Source organism: Prionailurus viverrinus, chromosome B3 (assembly GCF_022837055.1).
Source record: "Prionailurus viverrinus isolate Anna chromosome B3, UM_Priviv_1.0, whole genome shotgun sequence".
Lineage (NCBI taxonomy): Eukaryota > Metazoa > Chordata > Mammalia > Carnivora > Felidae > Prionailurus > Prionailurus viverrinus.
This window is the reverse complement of record NC_062566.1, coordinates 120,511,436-120,527,104: the sequence shown is the minus strand read 5'-3', so window position 1 is coordinate 120,527,104 and position 15,669 is coordinate 120,511,436. Positions and strand designations below refer to the sequence as shown.

The 15,669-nt window shown below is 37.2% G+C and overlaps 1 protein-coding gene across 1 annotated transcript in view; it reads left to right on the top strand.

The window, feature by feature from the left end:
* Positions 1 to 773: 773 nt before the first annotated feature.
* Positions 774 to 15,669, top strand: part of DIO2 (iodothyronine deiodinase 2) — a 96,353-nt gene continuing 81,457 nt past the window's right edge. Inside the window, 2 exon segments of the mRNA XM_047860972.1 lie at positions 774 to 900; positions 15,248 to 15,344. The gene's annotated coding sequence lies outside the window, so the exon portion shown is untranslated.

Here is a 15,669-nt window from a genome sequence, read left to right as displayed (position 1 = left end):
ATATTGAATAGAAACTTCCATTATATCTAAATGTTTATGAGAAACAGAAAATATTTAGGATATCTCAAAGTTATTTTACCTTAAACTTATTGGATAAGACTAAGCTTACTAGTAAACTCAGTGTTGGAAACTCCTGTAAAAGCCTCCAATGTCCTAAAGAAGATAAATAATTAGAGGACTGATGAGCTGCCACCCTTCCCTTTTCACCAGCTGATCTGTATTGTTAATCTATTAAAAAGATATCTGTTGGGGCGCCTGGGTGGCTCAGTCGGTTAAATGTCGAACTTTGGCTCAGGTCATGATTTCCTGGTTCATGAGTTTGAGCCCCATGTCAGGCTCTGTGCTGACATTTCAGAGCCTGGAGACTGCTTTGAATTCTCATTCTCTCTCTCTCTTTCTCTTTCTCTCTCTCTCTCTCTCTCTCTCTCTCTCTCTGCCCCACTCCCACTTGAGCTCTCTCTATCTCTCTCAAAAATAAACATTTTTTAAAATTTAAAGAAACATATTTGTTCTTTTCTGACCAACTCAGCCTTCTTTCCTCAAAATTCGTCTCAATTGATGTAGTTTCCTGTCAAAAGGATTATTCTTTTAAGGCTAATCTGTGGGTTTTTTTTTTTTTTTTTTTTTTTTTTTTTTACAATCTGGGGTCACTTCAGGCCTTTAAGGTTTTAGTGGGTTTAATTTTTTTTTAATTTATGCATTTCTTTTGTGTCTCTGTCACTTCCCTTTATGAGTACATCTGAATGGAATTGCTTCACTTTAATTATGTCACTAGTGTCCTTCACAACTTGCTCCCCAAGCGATGAGAAGCAGCTGGTCCTTCCATGAGGTAGGGAAGCACCGAGATGGCCTCTTCCCTCTATGCTGAGAAGTCCTGTTAGGAATGTACCATGTTTAAATGTAAGTTCCTTTGTTTGTTTATCTACAATTTCATGACTGACCTTAGCTAAGTGGAACCTGATGAAAGAGAAGGGAAACTCTCATCACCATCCATTCTTTTGTTTTCTTGGCCCACTGAGTACATTTTCCCAAGTTTCTGGCATTTCATTTTAAAATTTATTTGGAACAATTTTTCTGTTGCATATTTAAAAACAAATGCATTATAAGTTCATTTGGGTTTTGCAAACAAACTTTGCAAAATGGTTAACTTTTTAAGAAAAAGCACTTTGTGTTCTTAAAACTATTTTTTCTTTTAGAATGGTGGAAATGGTGGTTTTGTAAGCAATCAAATCTGTAATCTTGAATGAAAATTGTACTCCACAAGGATCAGTGGACAATGAGGGGTCTTCTACTGGAACTTGGTACTTTATTAGCCTTTTAGCCTTGATTGTTTTAATTCCCTGGTGACCCATTTGGAAGTGAAGTAATTCATTTTCCATGCACCAATCTATTCTTGAGCAGATGGAGGCCACCAAACAGATTGAAGCAAAATGTCAAGTTACGTAGTGTTACCCCCATCACTTCTGAGAACATGACATGCTGCATCCAGTCGTTGCCCCAATCTCAAGGGTGTGCTTCTCTACACATTTGAAGTAGTTGTCATTAAATGATAAATATCATTATATAGACCCATGACTGGTTAAAGCTTGGAGTACATTCTAGAGGAAGGGTTTACTGCGTTTCCACAGTTTTCCTTATAGGGCACATCTTGGTTTTATAGAAGGGTATAACACAGAGGAAGTTTGGGTAAATAGATGCAGAAAATAAAATCTCTTAAAATTGTAGGTTTTAATCTGATAAAGAAAGTTGCAATGTTGAATGTCTATTTATTTCCTACTGATGTTTTGCATTGATTTAGGATAGTGGTAGGAGGAGCCTCACAGTACCCAAATGCCCAACTTTATGTAGTGTTTACAACAGCAATGTACAACCTTGTTTGGGTATTGGAATGCATGTGTGGACCTGAAAAAAAAAAAGTGCAAATGTCTAAGCTCTTCCCAAGACCTACTGAAAATAAATTAGGTGGAGGTCAGACCTGGATATCTGATTTCTTTCAAAAGTTCCACAAGTGTTTCTGATTGAGAACAGTGCACTCAAAAAAATTTTTTTTCAGTTGTTATCTTGGGAAGCTTTACCTTTCTATCCATACACTACAGAATTATCAGAAAAGTTCAAATAACAGTCCATTTCAAAGATTCTGGACTATCTAGATAGCTTTTTAGAAATAGAAAGTTCTTAAAACTCTAGTTTGAGAATGACATGTTATATAGTAAGAACATCTCTTTCTTTAATCCTTTTACTCACAACACAAACAAACAAACAAAAACCACTCACTACCATCTGTCTTTATTGAGGATCTTCTCTGTCAAGCACCATGCTGGCTCTTTACATTTAATGTCTCATTCAATATTTACATTTATCCTAGACTAAATATAACTGTGTCCACCATAGAGATAAGACACTTTGGGCAAAGACACATAGCAAAAGCCAGAATTTAAATTAATGATGATCTGATTTCAAAACTTGTTCTTTTTTTTTTTTTTTTTTACCAGCCACCCTCTCTCCTCATTTCTTTTCACCTTCCCCACCCTTTTCCTTTCAGCTCCTATGTCCTTTAATTCTTGTCTTCTTTACCTTTCCATGCTATAATATCTGGAAAATGAGAGAGAAGGGTGCATATGTCTCACTAAAATTCTTGGTAACAGAGATTGTCTCAGTATTCTTGTAAACATTTCCACTTGGAGAAGTTCTCACAGTCACTGATTTGACAAACCTCGGTCTGGTATCCTTTGACTAATGGAAATATTTATATTTTTTGACTGCTTCATTTTAAAGAATGTACTGGGATTTGCTCAAGAGAATATAAAAACCTGCTGTCCCTGTTTCCATTTCCCGACCCAGACATGACCCCAGTACATTAAAGCATCTGCTTTTGATTTCACATCTTTCTATCTTAAAGGCCATCTTTCTGAACTAGGGTTTAAAGTAGCTCAACAAGCAGCAAGTGTGAGATGAAGGCAATGAGGGAAGTGGTTCTGGTTGAAAAGCATAAATAACAGAACTATCTATGTAACCTGAACTTTGGTGTAGTCATCTACATTCATGGCCTCCCATTTACCCTTGCCATGGGCCCTGGTGCATCTAGCTGCTCATCTGCCTGTGTTTCTCAAGTACTGCCAAAGAATTGCAATATGACTTACCCTTTCTCCTCTAATCCACTTATGTTTCTCCCTAGGTGGGGCATGGGGAAACGGGTCTATGGCTAAAAACTACTATGCAAGGGGCACCTGGGTGGCTCAGTCAGTTAAGGGTCCGACTTCAGCTCAGGTCATGATCTCATAGTTCATGAGTTCGAGCCCTACCATCAGGCTCTGTGCTAACAGCTTGGATCCTGGAGCCTGCTTTGGATTCTGTGTTTCTCTCCCTGCCCCTCCCCCACTCAAGCACGTGCACATGCTCTTGCGCTCTCTCTCTCTCTTGCTCTCAAAAATAAACATTAAAAAAATTTTTAAAACTATGCAAAATAAGACAGCTTAAAAACAAATATGAGTTATGGAGAAAAGCTTTGAACCTTTCTGACGTGGAGATGTAGATATTTACTTAAGTAAGATTCTGCATGATATTTTATAATATTCATCTAGAAATTATAGAGGAAGCTAGTTGTAGATTCAGGGAACGTGGAGGTAAACAACTTGATCAATTTGAGAACTGAAGAAATTGACCAAGCTGGCAAGAATTCAATATCTCTGCCTAGTGAATATTGTGCACACAATTAGTTCATACTTAATAAATATGGGCTAGTAGAGTATGCAACCAAAGAAGACTAAAAGGAGGTAACACAGTTGATAACTCAAAGCCACAATGTGGTTATGTGGAGTCAGAAATGTCCATTTCTACCTTGGGCAAGTGACACATCATTCCTGAAATTGCTGCTTCTTTTGTAAAATGAGATTTATGATACATACAATGGAATATTATTCATCCATAAAAAAGAATGCAATCTTGCCATTTGCAATGATATGGATGGAGTTACAGAGTATTATGCTAAGTAAAATAAGTAAGAGAAAGACAAGTACCATGTTATTTCACATATGTGGAATTTAAGAAACAAAACAGATGAGCAAAAGGGAAAAAGAGAGAGAGGCAAACTAAGAAATAGACTCTTAATTACAGACAACAAAATGATAGTTACCAGAGGGGAGGTAAGTGGGGAGATGGGTTAAATAGATGGTGGAGATTAAGGAGTGCACTTGTGATGAGCACTGAGTGATTAAAATAAAAACTTAAAATAATAAAATGAGGTTTATGATACCTACCTCACAGATTGTTATGAGGATCAACTGAAATGATATATGTGAAAGAACTTCAAAAATTATAGACTATGAATAATCAGGGAAGTATGAGAATCCCAAATCATAGATATGTAGTATGGATTCAATTAAAGCTTTGGTAGAGAGTCATGAAAGGGAAATTAATAGGAGTAAAGCTACACAGACTACATATGTTTGGACCTAAAAGTTAGTGCTGTTGTTGAAGACAAAAACTTTGGTTGAAGTAGATAATTGATTTAGAGAAAGGACTGTGTCATGTTAATACTTACAGTTCTGGTTCCAGCAGGGTCTTCCCTGGAGTAGATGTTTAGTGCATGTTAGAAGGGATAGGTGAATTGATGAACAGATGTATGTGTGACTACATAGCTGTAGTTCATTTTTAGGTTCAGAAGTGGAGAAGCAGTTTTTAATATTCTCTTTAGCTCAGCCCAATATGGTTTTATAAGAAAACCAACATCATGACTTTTACTAAGTATTTTTTTTAAGACTGCGGTGTTTACCTCATTTTCTAGAAAGACAGGTGATGACATGAAATAATGCTGAGAAAACAAGGCTTATACTTTGTGATTGTAAACCACATTTTCTGAATTAGTATTACAGTCAGCCAATGAGACCAAGCTGGCTGTTAAGTGATTTTTAAATTACATAAGAGGTATAAAGACTATGCCATCAGCCAGTTTTATCACATACCATAGAATGGTGCCTCCTGGCAATGGGAACCAATATCCTTATTGGGCATTAGGGTAGAAAGGAGGTAGCAGTCTTTGTTGGGGAGGCAGCTTTATACAGAATTGGGGCAATTATGAATGAGACATTTACACTAAGTTCCAAGACTTATTTGAACCTATCAGAATTTCAAAAGCACCAATGTGGTGTATCTCATGATATGTGTTTTCATTTTGGTAGGCTTGAGTTTTTGTGGCCTTGGATTTTGCCCATTAACATTTTTCACAAAGAATAATTGTGTGTTTGTAGATAGGCATCCAGACTACTGGTGAATCCAACCAAGTAGCTTTTTCATTGCACAAACTTGTTTTGATAGTTTGAAATACCCCACAAGAAAGCAAGATAAAAAAAAATTGACCCTTGGAGGCTAACAAGATAGACATGAAACTCTATGAAAGCAATCCAACACCTATTATTGCTCTCATGGGGATACTTTCTTGGGATATGTGAATGCATCAAGTTTAAGCATGCTCAAAAGAAATACGAGCAGATGTAGACAAAGAAGTTTAGTTATCAGGTCTATCTATGTCCATAGGGCAACACATGCCAGTGAAAGATGCTTCCTGATGACTGGACAGTCAGTCTCCAGTAATAAAATCATAATTATAGTACCTAATGTGTAAAGGAGAGAGAGACCTGGGATTATGGGCAGTAAAGGATGAATCCGGGCACATAGATATTACTTGAAGCCTATATCCGCGTGTCTTGGTTTAACAGGTAAAAACCCATTCCCTTCCTTTTCTCATCTTGAAGACCTTAAAGAATCCCTAGGGTATAAGAGCAAATAGGTGATCCAGTTACAGTATTATTAGGTGAAATGTGGGTATAGAGACCCTTTCCACTATTTACTTATTTATCAATAAATATTTATTGATCAGATACTATGTGCAGAGAGCTTTCTAGGTGCTTGGGTTACAGCAATGAACACAACAAAATCCTTGCCCATATGCAGCTTACATTCTGGTGGGGAGGACCAATAGTGACTAATCAACCACATGAACACATGCATTATAATGCCAAATAGGGATAAGTATGACGAAGAAATACAAAGTAGGCTAACAAGATAGAGATGACCTGGGATAGCCATGTTAGAGGATGTGGTCAAGGAAGGCTTCTCTGAGAAGTTGAGGTTGGAGGAGAGAACTGAATGAAATGAGGGAGCAAGTTGGATAATGTTATAAGAGGATGGAGCAGCAAGTGCAGAAGCCTGGAGGTGATTGAACTTAGATTTTTAGAGAAGGAGAAGGGAAGTGAGTGCGCCTTAAGTTGGAAGGGTCATAGGAAGAAAATGAGACTAGAGAAACAGGCAGGCAGCAAGAGAATCAGGGACCTCCATGTAGGTCATGGTTCAAATTTGGGTATCATTCTAAGTGTGCTGAGAAGCTATCAAAGGGTTTTGAGCTGGTGAACAATATGATCTCATTTGTATTTTAAATTCATCTTTCTTCTCCCAAACAGAGACTAAACTTCTTGGGTCAGCCATGGTTTGAAAGCAGAACCAATTATCTCTCTCCCCTCTCATGATCTCTAGCCTAAAAGAATATGCACTCCTCATGGATGGAGACTACCTACATCTCTACTATTATTGTTCCCAGTGCTTTGCCTTATCTTGGCACTACATGGGTACTTGGCAACATTCTGGAGGGGTGGGTGAGGGAAATTTCTTAGACTGGGGCCGATATATCTTCGTCTATTATGAATTAGGACCCCTCTCATAGATGGGTCAGTCCCCAAGAAGCATGAATTGGGTATCTTATGTTTTCTCGAGTTTCCTAAGTGATTTCCTGGGATTGTGGGAAGATCATTATAATAGCGACCATATAGAACTTGCAGCGATATATGGAGGGAACTTTGAAAGCATCTCATGAAATGGAGATGAGAAATTTGAGTCATACAGAAAGTTTGGCTTGAGACCGGAGACCAAGACTATATCAGTTAGCTGGTCAATTTGTTGTCATTTCTCGAAAGGCACTTTGCAGATTTAAACTATGTAAGCATTAAATGTTTTCTTCCTCCTTGTCAGTATAAAATGTATTTGATAAGGTCATGAGTGTTGGGTAAGAAATAGGTCTTTCTTCTTTGATGGGCCCCTCTGGAGACTTGTCTTGACCTGTGTCCATAAAATCACTCTTTCCTAGCTAAATAAAAGAAACAAATCTGTGCAAGCCTCCTCATAATTTTGACTTGTGGGTGTCAGACAAGTCTGTGAGCTCCCGCCCTTATTATAAACACCATCTCCAGAGGAGGCAAACGTTCTTAATTTTTACAGTCACGATGCAGTCATGCTTTGAGATCATCTGAGAAGTGCTGTAGAAGCACAAAGCGTTATTACTATCATTAAGGCAGTAATGACTATGATTATAATGCAGTTAGGGGAGCTGAGGAGGAATGGTAGTTAAGGGTGAGTAAGCTTTACCCCCCCATATATCTAAGTAAGATTTGCAGTATCAGAAACATGTATGTGTGTGCATGTGTGTGTGTGGTGGGCACAGAGAGGCAGATGATATTGAGATATCATTACTGTAGGATATGTACTGAAATCATTTTAGTGAAAATTTTCAGAAAACATCATTCTATTCCATTCTACTTAAAACCTAGAGCACAGCTTTGCTTTGTTTCAGTAGTAATGTGTTGGTAGAAATGTGATTTCCCTGCATATCACTTGGAATGTGATGGTGACCTCAGAAGCTCTGGATTTAGCAGAAGGTTGTGATATAAAGTATTTATTTCAGATATTACTCTAACTGCTCTGCAGAACAAAAGGAGGATGTGACAGAAAGTCTGTAGTTTGGCATTTTTTTTTTAAAGGAGGCTTTATTTTTTTTATTTTTTTATTTTTTTTTCAATGTTTATTTATTTTTGGGACAGAGAGAGACAGAGCATGAACGGGGGAGGGGCAGAGAGAGAGGGAGACACAGAATCGGAAACAGGCTCCAGGCTCTGAGCCATCAGCCCAGAGCCTGACGCGGGGCTCGAACTCACGGGCCGCGAGATCGTGACCTGGCTGAAGTCGGATGCTTAACCAACTGCACCACCCAGGCGCCCCTGTAGTTTGGCATTTTGTCATTTACTATGTTTTCTCACTTTCTTCCTTGATCTCCATTTAAGAGAATCTGTGATTCTGAAAAACTAACATTTACTCATTCAATAAGCATTTATGAAATATCTATTAAATGCCATGCCTGGTGTTAGCTTGTAGGATTAATAGGATGAATATGATTTGATCCTTGCCTTAAAGGTGTTACAGGTTAGTGAGAGAGTCAGACAAGAATATCAATGGGTTTGATGTGTTAAAGACAAGCTTTTCCATTGCCAGAGCACCATGATCAAATCTACATCTTGGATGTCTCCCTTTGGGGTCAGTGTGTAGGATGGATTTAAGTGAAGTGAACTGGAAGCAGGGAGAACCTGATCAAGGCCATTTCAGAAGTACAGGTGAGAGATAACTGTTAAGTTCTTGAAAGTTTTTTCATCTCTGAAACCCAAATACTTGACATTATTTATTATGAGACCAAATGAAGGGAAGGACTGGTTTGTAGGATTCAGATAGTTTGTGTGGTTGGTATCTTTAATTCTTTGCCCTGGCTGTGAGTGGAAGTGAAGAGTGATTGTTTCACAGGGGTGGGAAATGCCTGGATGTTTCCTCTGAGTTGGAGAAGTTCTGTGCAACTGAGAAATTGACTTAGAAATATTTTGTGAGTTCTTATAGAGGGCTAGAGTTGCATGTCACATTTTGGACATGATCCTAAATGTTGCCTAAGAGAGCATGCACAATGATAATGACCAAAATAATTACTTATTTTCTATCAGATTGGATTGTTAATGGAGACTTTAGAGACTCTCTTTCAGAATTTGAGAATTATTTTAGTGGAGAGAAAGAAAAAGAGCATGGGCACTGAGACTCCATCTGCCTTGCCTGGGGTTGATACAGTGGGTTTTGGGAGAAGACCTTGGGTCATTTATTTCAGGCAGAGGGTCCAGCAAGTAAATAAACTCATAAGGCTGTACAAGATGTACTCTATAAATTCTTCCCTATCCTGAACGAGCTATAAAGCCCATGACCTTTAAGATTTTAAAGAAGCTAATTGTTTTGAATTTATAATTTGAAAAGATGGAGTTTGCCTTTATATCACTGGGAAAACTTTAATCCCTATGAATTAATGCTGTAGAGTATGTTTACAAGGGTCATGTTTTACCCACTTAGAGATCAAACAGCTTTGGGAGGACTTTTGAAACTTTGCTTGTATGCAAATATTTGCTGTTGATTACAAAAGAGGCTTAATTGAAGTCAGCCTAACTTTGCACCCGACCTGAGTAATAGAGTATGGGGACCAGCTATTTTCCATTCTCTCTCCAAGTGTGGAAAAGATGAATGACTTTAAATATAGCCAGGAAAGATAAAGTCAACAAGCTCTGTTCTTAATACAAGTAATATAACAAACAACAGTAGAAGACTGAGATTGAATCAAGAAAAAAATCTTGTTAGCCATTGCAAGGTGACCTGAAAGAGCCAGCCTCAGTTTTGCCAAACTCTTCCTAAGAGTTTCAATAACATAAGAGTCTGCTACCTTTTAGGGAACGCTTTCATATATGGTGAAGGGACTGGATAAGCTCTTCTAGTTCTGTATTAACAACATTATATTTAATTGGAAATTACCCTTGAAGCATTTGTGGAAGTGTGGACTATTTTTGAATTTAAAGGTGATATTTATTTATTGCCTGTAACTAAGAAAAGGCTTTCTAATTTTGTTGTCAGAAAGTACCTTTGCCAGAGCAGAAATAACATGGGTTGCATAGGGACACTCCATGATATGAAAGCACTGCCTCCTACAGCTATATAAGCATTTCTCTTTTAATATCTTCAGAAGAAACAGAAATGATTGCCCATGGAAACCTGTAAGTGTAATTTGCCTCATATTTATTAATATCTTCTGATTGTGATAGGTGCCATGCTAAATGTTCATGTGCATGATCTCATTGCATCATATTTTATTAAATGAAGAAATAGAAAAGTAGTGACTTTTTTTCAGAGACATAGAACTAAAATGAGGCAGAATAAAATTTCTGAGTTTGAGATTCAGGTTTCTTTCCTGTGCATCTGTGGTCTTCTACTTTCACTGACACACTGCTGATTACTCCCTGGCTGTCAGGCTGAGCTCCAAGCAATAGCTCTATCCCACCCACCACCTCCTTCAACACCAGCTGTATCCCCCTCAAGCTAAGCTGTCCTACACATTGAAAGTTTCCATCTCTGCTTTTAATTCTTCCCCTGTTATCTCCATCCATACCTAGTATTGAGACCAGAACTTCTGGTTCCCTGAAATTTTGGTTTCAGAGGCCTTTTTAATACATACACTGCTACAACGTAAAGAAGCATGCTATAGTTGTAACACCCAGATATATCTCAAATCTGTCAAATTTCCTCTATTAGAACATTTTTGATCCTAGATCAAGCCATCATCCTGAAAGAGACAAAAGTCTGGACTGCTGTAAAAGTTTTCTCATACTTTGCGATTCAGAGCATGGTCCTTGGACCAGTAGCATCTGCATTACTTAGGAGCTTATTAGAAATGCAGAATCTCATGCCCCACCCTGGACTTGGAGACTCAGAATCTGCTTTTAACCAGACCACCAGATGTTCATGTGTACTTTAAAGTTAGAGATTCAGTGTTCTAACAGACCTCCCCATACTTTTATTGCCTCTTCCATTACATTCTCCCCCTTGTATCCAGTGTGATCTTTTAAAAATATAAAAATGTTCATGCCATTTCTCTACTTAAAGTTCTTTAATGGCTTCCCATCTCACTGATTATAAAGCCCAAAGTTTTTACAAGAACTTACAAAGTCCTGCAAGATCTGATTCTTACCGACTCCCAGGCACACTGACTTCCCCTTCCTTTCAGCTTTTAAAACACACCAAGCTTGGTTTTACCCACAAGACTTGCCTCATTATTTCCTTTACTTGAATACTCCCCTTCTGCTCTTGGTATAATCTTAATTTTCTGAACCTTTCATTTCCACTTAAAAGTCACCTCTTAGAGAAAATTTACCTGAATACTGTAAGGAGGTTCCTCCAGTTTTTCTTTATTATAACCATGTTGGTTTCCTTTAGAACATATATCTCAATTTGCCATTATATTATCTATTTCCCTAACAACTGTCCATTTCCCTTCTTGGACTATATAATGGTAAAACCCATGACTACTTCCCTAGCCCTTAACACAGTGAATGAGAAGTGAATAAATATCTGTTCAACAAATGAATAAACCATAGTATAGTTATGCTTCTTGCTCATTGAAATTTTTTCAGGAGTATATAATCAAAGAGAAATCATTGGTGTTTATAATTCCTGCAATTGTTACTAGTTTGTTTGTTTGTTTTTTTTTTGTCATTTTTACCTGGATTATGCTTAGTTATACAGATTCTGGAATACCAGAATCTAATACTTAATACCAACTTTAAACATTATTGGTATAGTGATTTTTGTTTTTAAGCTATTTGCAAATGTGAGCTAGTTCTTATTTATCTACTTTATCCAACAAATATTGTCCTTATATCAAATATCTGGCCATTTCCTTAATGGAAAACAGAAAATGTTGTCTACAAGTATAATTGCTTTGGACCAGGGTTGATCAGGAAACATATTGAACAAATATTCAAATATTGTTTTTTCATTTCTTTTCTTTTTTAAGAGTATTGTAAAGGATGTAGGGGTAATGAGTTCAAGGGCTGATGTCTTGAAATATTAGGCTGCAACTGATGGTTAACCCAGGGTCGGAAAAAGAAAACTCCCTTGTGATGTATCATTGCACAATTGCATAAAGCACATGTGTAATAGAGACTTATATCTTCCCCTGGAACATCTGGCATTACTCATCATGAGAAGCAGGTGCCTAGGTTGGACGGACCATATGTCCTTTCCAGGATGACACATTTCTGTTGTTTCTGGGTTGCATTTGAATTTTATTTGGCTCTTGTCAACCCAAGCACATTAATGATCAGAATGATAATGTAGAGAAAGATTGCCTAAGAATGACGGTAAACAAGGTAGTTGTTGCTTCTGGTATGATGAGGTTCTGGATTGCAGAAAACTTAGTAAGCCACCCTGTGATTGACAACTCATGACAGTCCAGATGTAATGCTTGTATACTTGCTCTGACAAGTTGAGTCACAGCTTCCATGGATGGAACTTGTCTCCAAATGGAGGGTTTGCCTGCTAGCTAGCCCAAAGTCTTTGTTCAGTCTTAGCCAACCATGGGTCACAGTGTCATAAAAGTTTACTGAGTTGTACCCATTCCCCTCACATAAGCTGTTGTGGCTCAAAAGATGAAGGTTGGTGAAAGTACTGGAACAAAGTTTATAAATGTACAATACTTCAGCCAGGGTACATCTTGGTAAACTCATTAAGAGAACATCGTGAAGTCACCTGTCCTGTTGTGCTGTTCTCCCTTGCTTTACTCCAGCGTGGTGTTAAATCACTGACTGTTAGATTTCCACGATGAAAACCCTCTGGTTATCTGGGTCCATGCACACTGCTTGTATTGTGATCTTTCTGAATCCCGTGTGGAGTTTGGCAGGAACTTAATATTTGAAGTTCTAAGAGTCATAGTGTTTCTCCAGGTGTGGTGTGCTGATTATCTCTTTTGCAATTACCTACTGAAAAGCCTAATTTTTGGCACTGCCCCCACAGATCTACTGAATCAAGGTCCTGACATAAAGATTCAAAGTCTGTGTTGTCAACAAATGTTCCAGATAACCCTTATGAATTCTAAAGTCTGAGAACTAGCTTCTCTTGAAATTAAGTGTGCTATTTTATTTTTTTTTTAATTTTTTTTTCAATGTTTATTTATTTTTGGGACAAGAGAGAGACAGAGCATGAACGGGAGAGGGGCAGAGAGAGAGGGAGACACAGAATCAGAAACAGGCTCCAGGCTCTGAGCCATCAGCCCAGAGCCCAACGCGGGGCTTGAACTCACGGACCGCGAGATCGTGACCTGGCTGAAGTCGGACGCTTAACCGACTGCGCCACCCAGGCGCCCCAAGTGTGCTATTTTAAAATTATCTTCCAATAGGCTTTAAATAGAATTGGGGGTTCAAATAATCAGCTTTAAAAATAAAGGTTTCATGGATTACCAATAGCTCTACAATGCATTCTTGGCTTGTCAGCTATGACACTAATAAAAATTATCCTAAAGTTAATCCATAGAAATGTAAATGTCTGAGTCCTGCTCAAAAGTGACTCTTTATAAAACAAAGACTTATTTTCAGGGATGGTATACATGATTTGGAGTGCATGCATGTGTGTGTATCTGTGTGTGAGTCTATTTGTGCATGTTTGCATATGTGTGTAAGAAGAAAGTTAATTGGGGGCCTGTTGTTTCTGTGGATTTTGGATCACTCCTTTTTATCCCAGGTTAAATACTTATGGAATCCTAAGAGGAATTCATCTTTTTTCCTTTAGTGAAATGATTTTAAGAGATTTTCTTTTGTCATTTTCTTTTTGCAAATGAATAGATATCCACTATACCTTAGCTTTTTTCATGGCTTTTGTTTATTTTTCTTTAAAAATCTAGTGCAAAGATGCAAAAACCATCATTTAAAAATCAGTCAGGGTGCTTTTAGTCCTCACTGCTACAGGTCATTTCTTAGAAATGTTTATTGAACTGTGATATATACAACTGAAAATATACAAACTGAGTGTCACATTTAACCAATACTGACATCAAGCAACAGAACCTCATTGATAACCCAGAAATCCCTTTGTCCCTAATTTCAGTCACCAAAACTTTCCAAGAAAAGTCATTTTCCTGATGGCCAGAAGTAACTTTATTTCTAAAATACATCTAATCATTTTACTTATTTTTTACTGTAAATATTAATCTTTCTTTACATATTGGAATCTTTAGCATCTTAATGATCCATATGAATTCAATCTGAACTTTCCTGACTACATGCTGACTTTTCAAAAACCCTTTTGTTTTGCTAATTTTATAATTCTAGAATTTTTATTTCATTGAGTGGCATTCTCTATGTTCAACTTGAATCATTTCTGGTTGCTCCATGTTTTGTTTCTAACCTGGAATGTACAACTTAAAATTTCAGGGTGGCATTAGCTATGTAGTTAATATCAATTATGGGATACTTCAGACAATTGTTTGAACTATATTAGCTTAAAACAAGTGGTTGACTTTTTTTTTTTTTTTTACCATTTATCTAATGGGAAAACTTGGTCAACAAACAAACCAATTGGTTGGATAGAATAGACTCAGTGCAATAATTTATCAGAGCTAGGAATAATTCATTAAGAATTAATATTTGGTGTGTTAGGGAACCACAAATAAGAATAAATATGGCACTCCTAGGGACTTCCCATGATTTTCTGGTTTAGTCATAAATCACATGGGCATTCTCAGCACCAGGCAAGCCTATTGTCTCTAGGATTAAAAAGAAAAGGGATCATGGGAATGTGAAAAGTGTACTGTACTTGGGGTCTTGAAACCTTGTGTGACCAAAGGCAAGTTATATAATCTCACTGAGAGTCAGTTTCTAGATATATGAAATGAGGATGATAATATTTTCCTTGAAAAGTTGTGGTGAGAAGTAAGTAAGATTAATGTTTCTAACCATCTAAGAAAATTCCTGGACATAGACATTGCTCAGTCAGTGTGGCTTTCATCTCTCAGCATAGCAGGCTTTTTCAAAGAGGCTTAACATGGGAGGCCTATTCTACTGGAAAACAAAAAGCACTATACCTTTTCCATACATTTTCTATTTATTGATTTCTTATTCCAAAACAAATGCATGCTAGTTACCTAAAAATTTGGAAATAGAGTTATACCAAAGAACTCCCATACTCTCAGAGATAGCCACAGTAAATATTGGTTGTAAGCATCGCCCTTACCATGTACTTTCTTAGTATTCCTCCAAATGCTCTGTACATAGTAGGTCTATCAGTGCTTCCAGAACTGAACTTTTTCCAAAAATATATGAAAGTGGTTGTAAATCCTTTATGAACATTAATTATTGGCTTAGTGTGAAACCCGGCAGACTTTCTTGTCTACCTGCTATTTTTTTCAATCCTCAAGGACAGATACTTGTCCTATTAACTTCTCAAATAGCTCTAGGGACAGAGATTATAAGCGGATAGGTCTATAGAGCAGATGTTAATAAAATAAATCACTTAAAAACTACTTTATTAGACTTTCATTGAATTTTAAAATTAAAGCTGGGTTTTTATTTTCTTTTTAAAGGAGTACAGCAGGGTGGGAAGAACTGAATTAGGAATCCCATGAGCTGAGTTGTAGCCCCTGCTCATTCATTCATTCATTTCCCTGCCTTGAGATCTAGGTAAGTAACACAACTTCTGTCACCTTGTAAAAGCTGAGGAAATAATGCTTGCCTTGCTTTCCTCTTATGTGGTGAATGTAGAGCTCAACTGTGATAATGTATGTAGTAATGTTTTTTGTGCACTAATGTGCTATAAACTTTTTGTGTTGGTATGGTATTAATAGGAAAATTAGTATGTATAACATTAACATAAATATTTCTTTTGGGGCATATGTGAAAAACACCAGAATTTACTTTATTTTGATTTTATTTCTCAAAGTGGTTTATACCTACATCCTTAGTCATATGGATGAGTAAATAGAGGCTGAGTGCTATACCTGGCAGT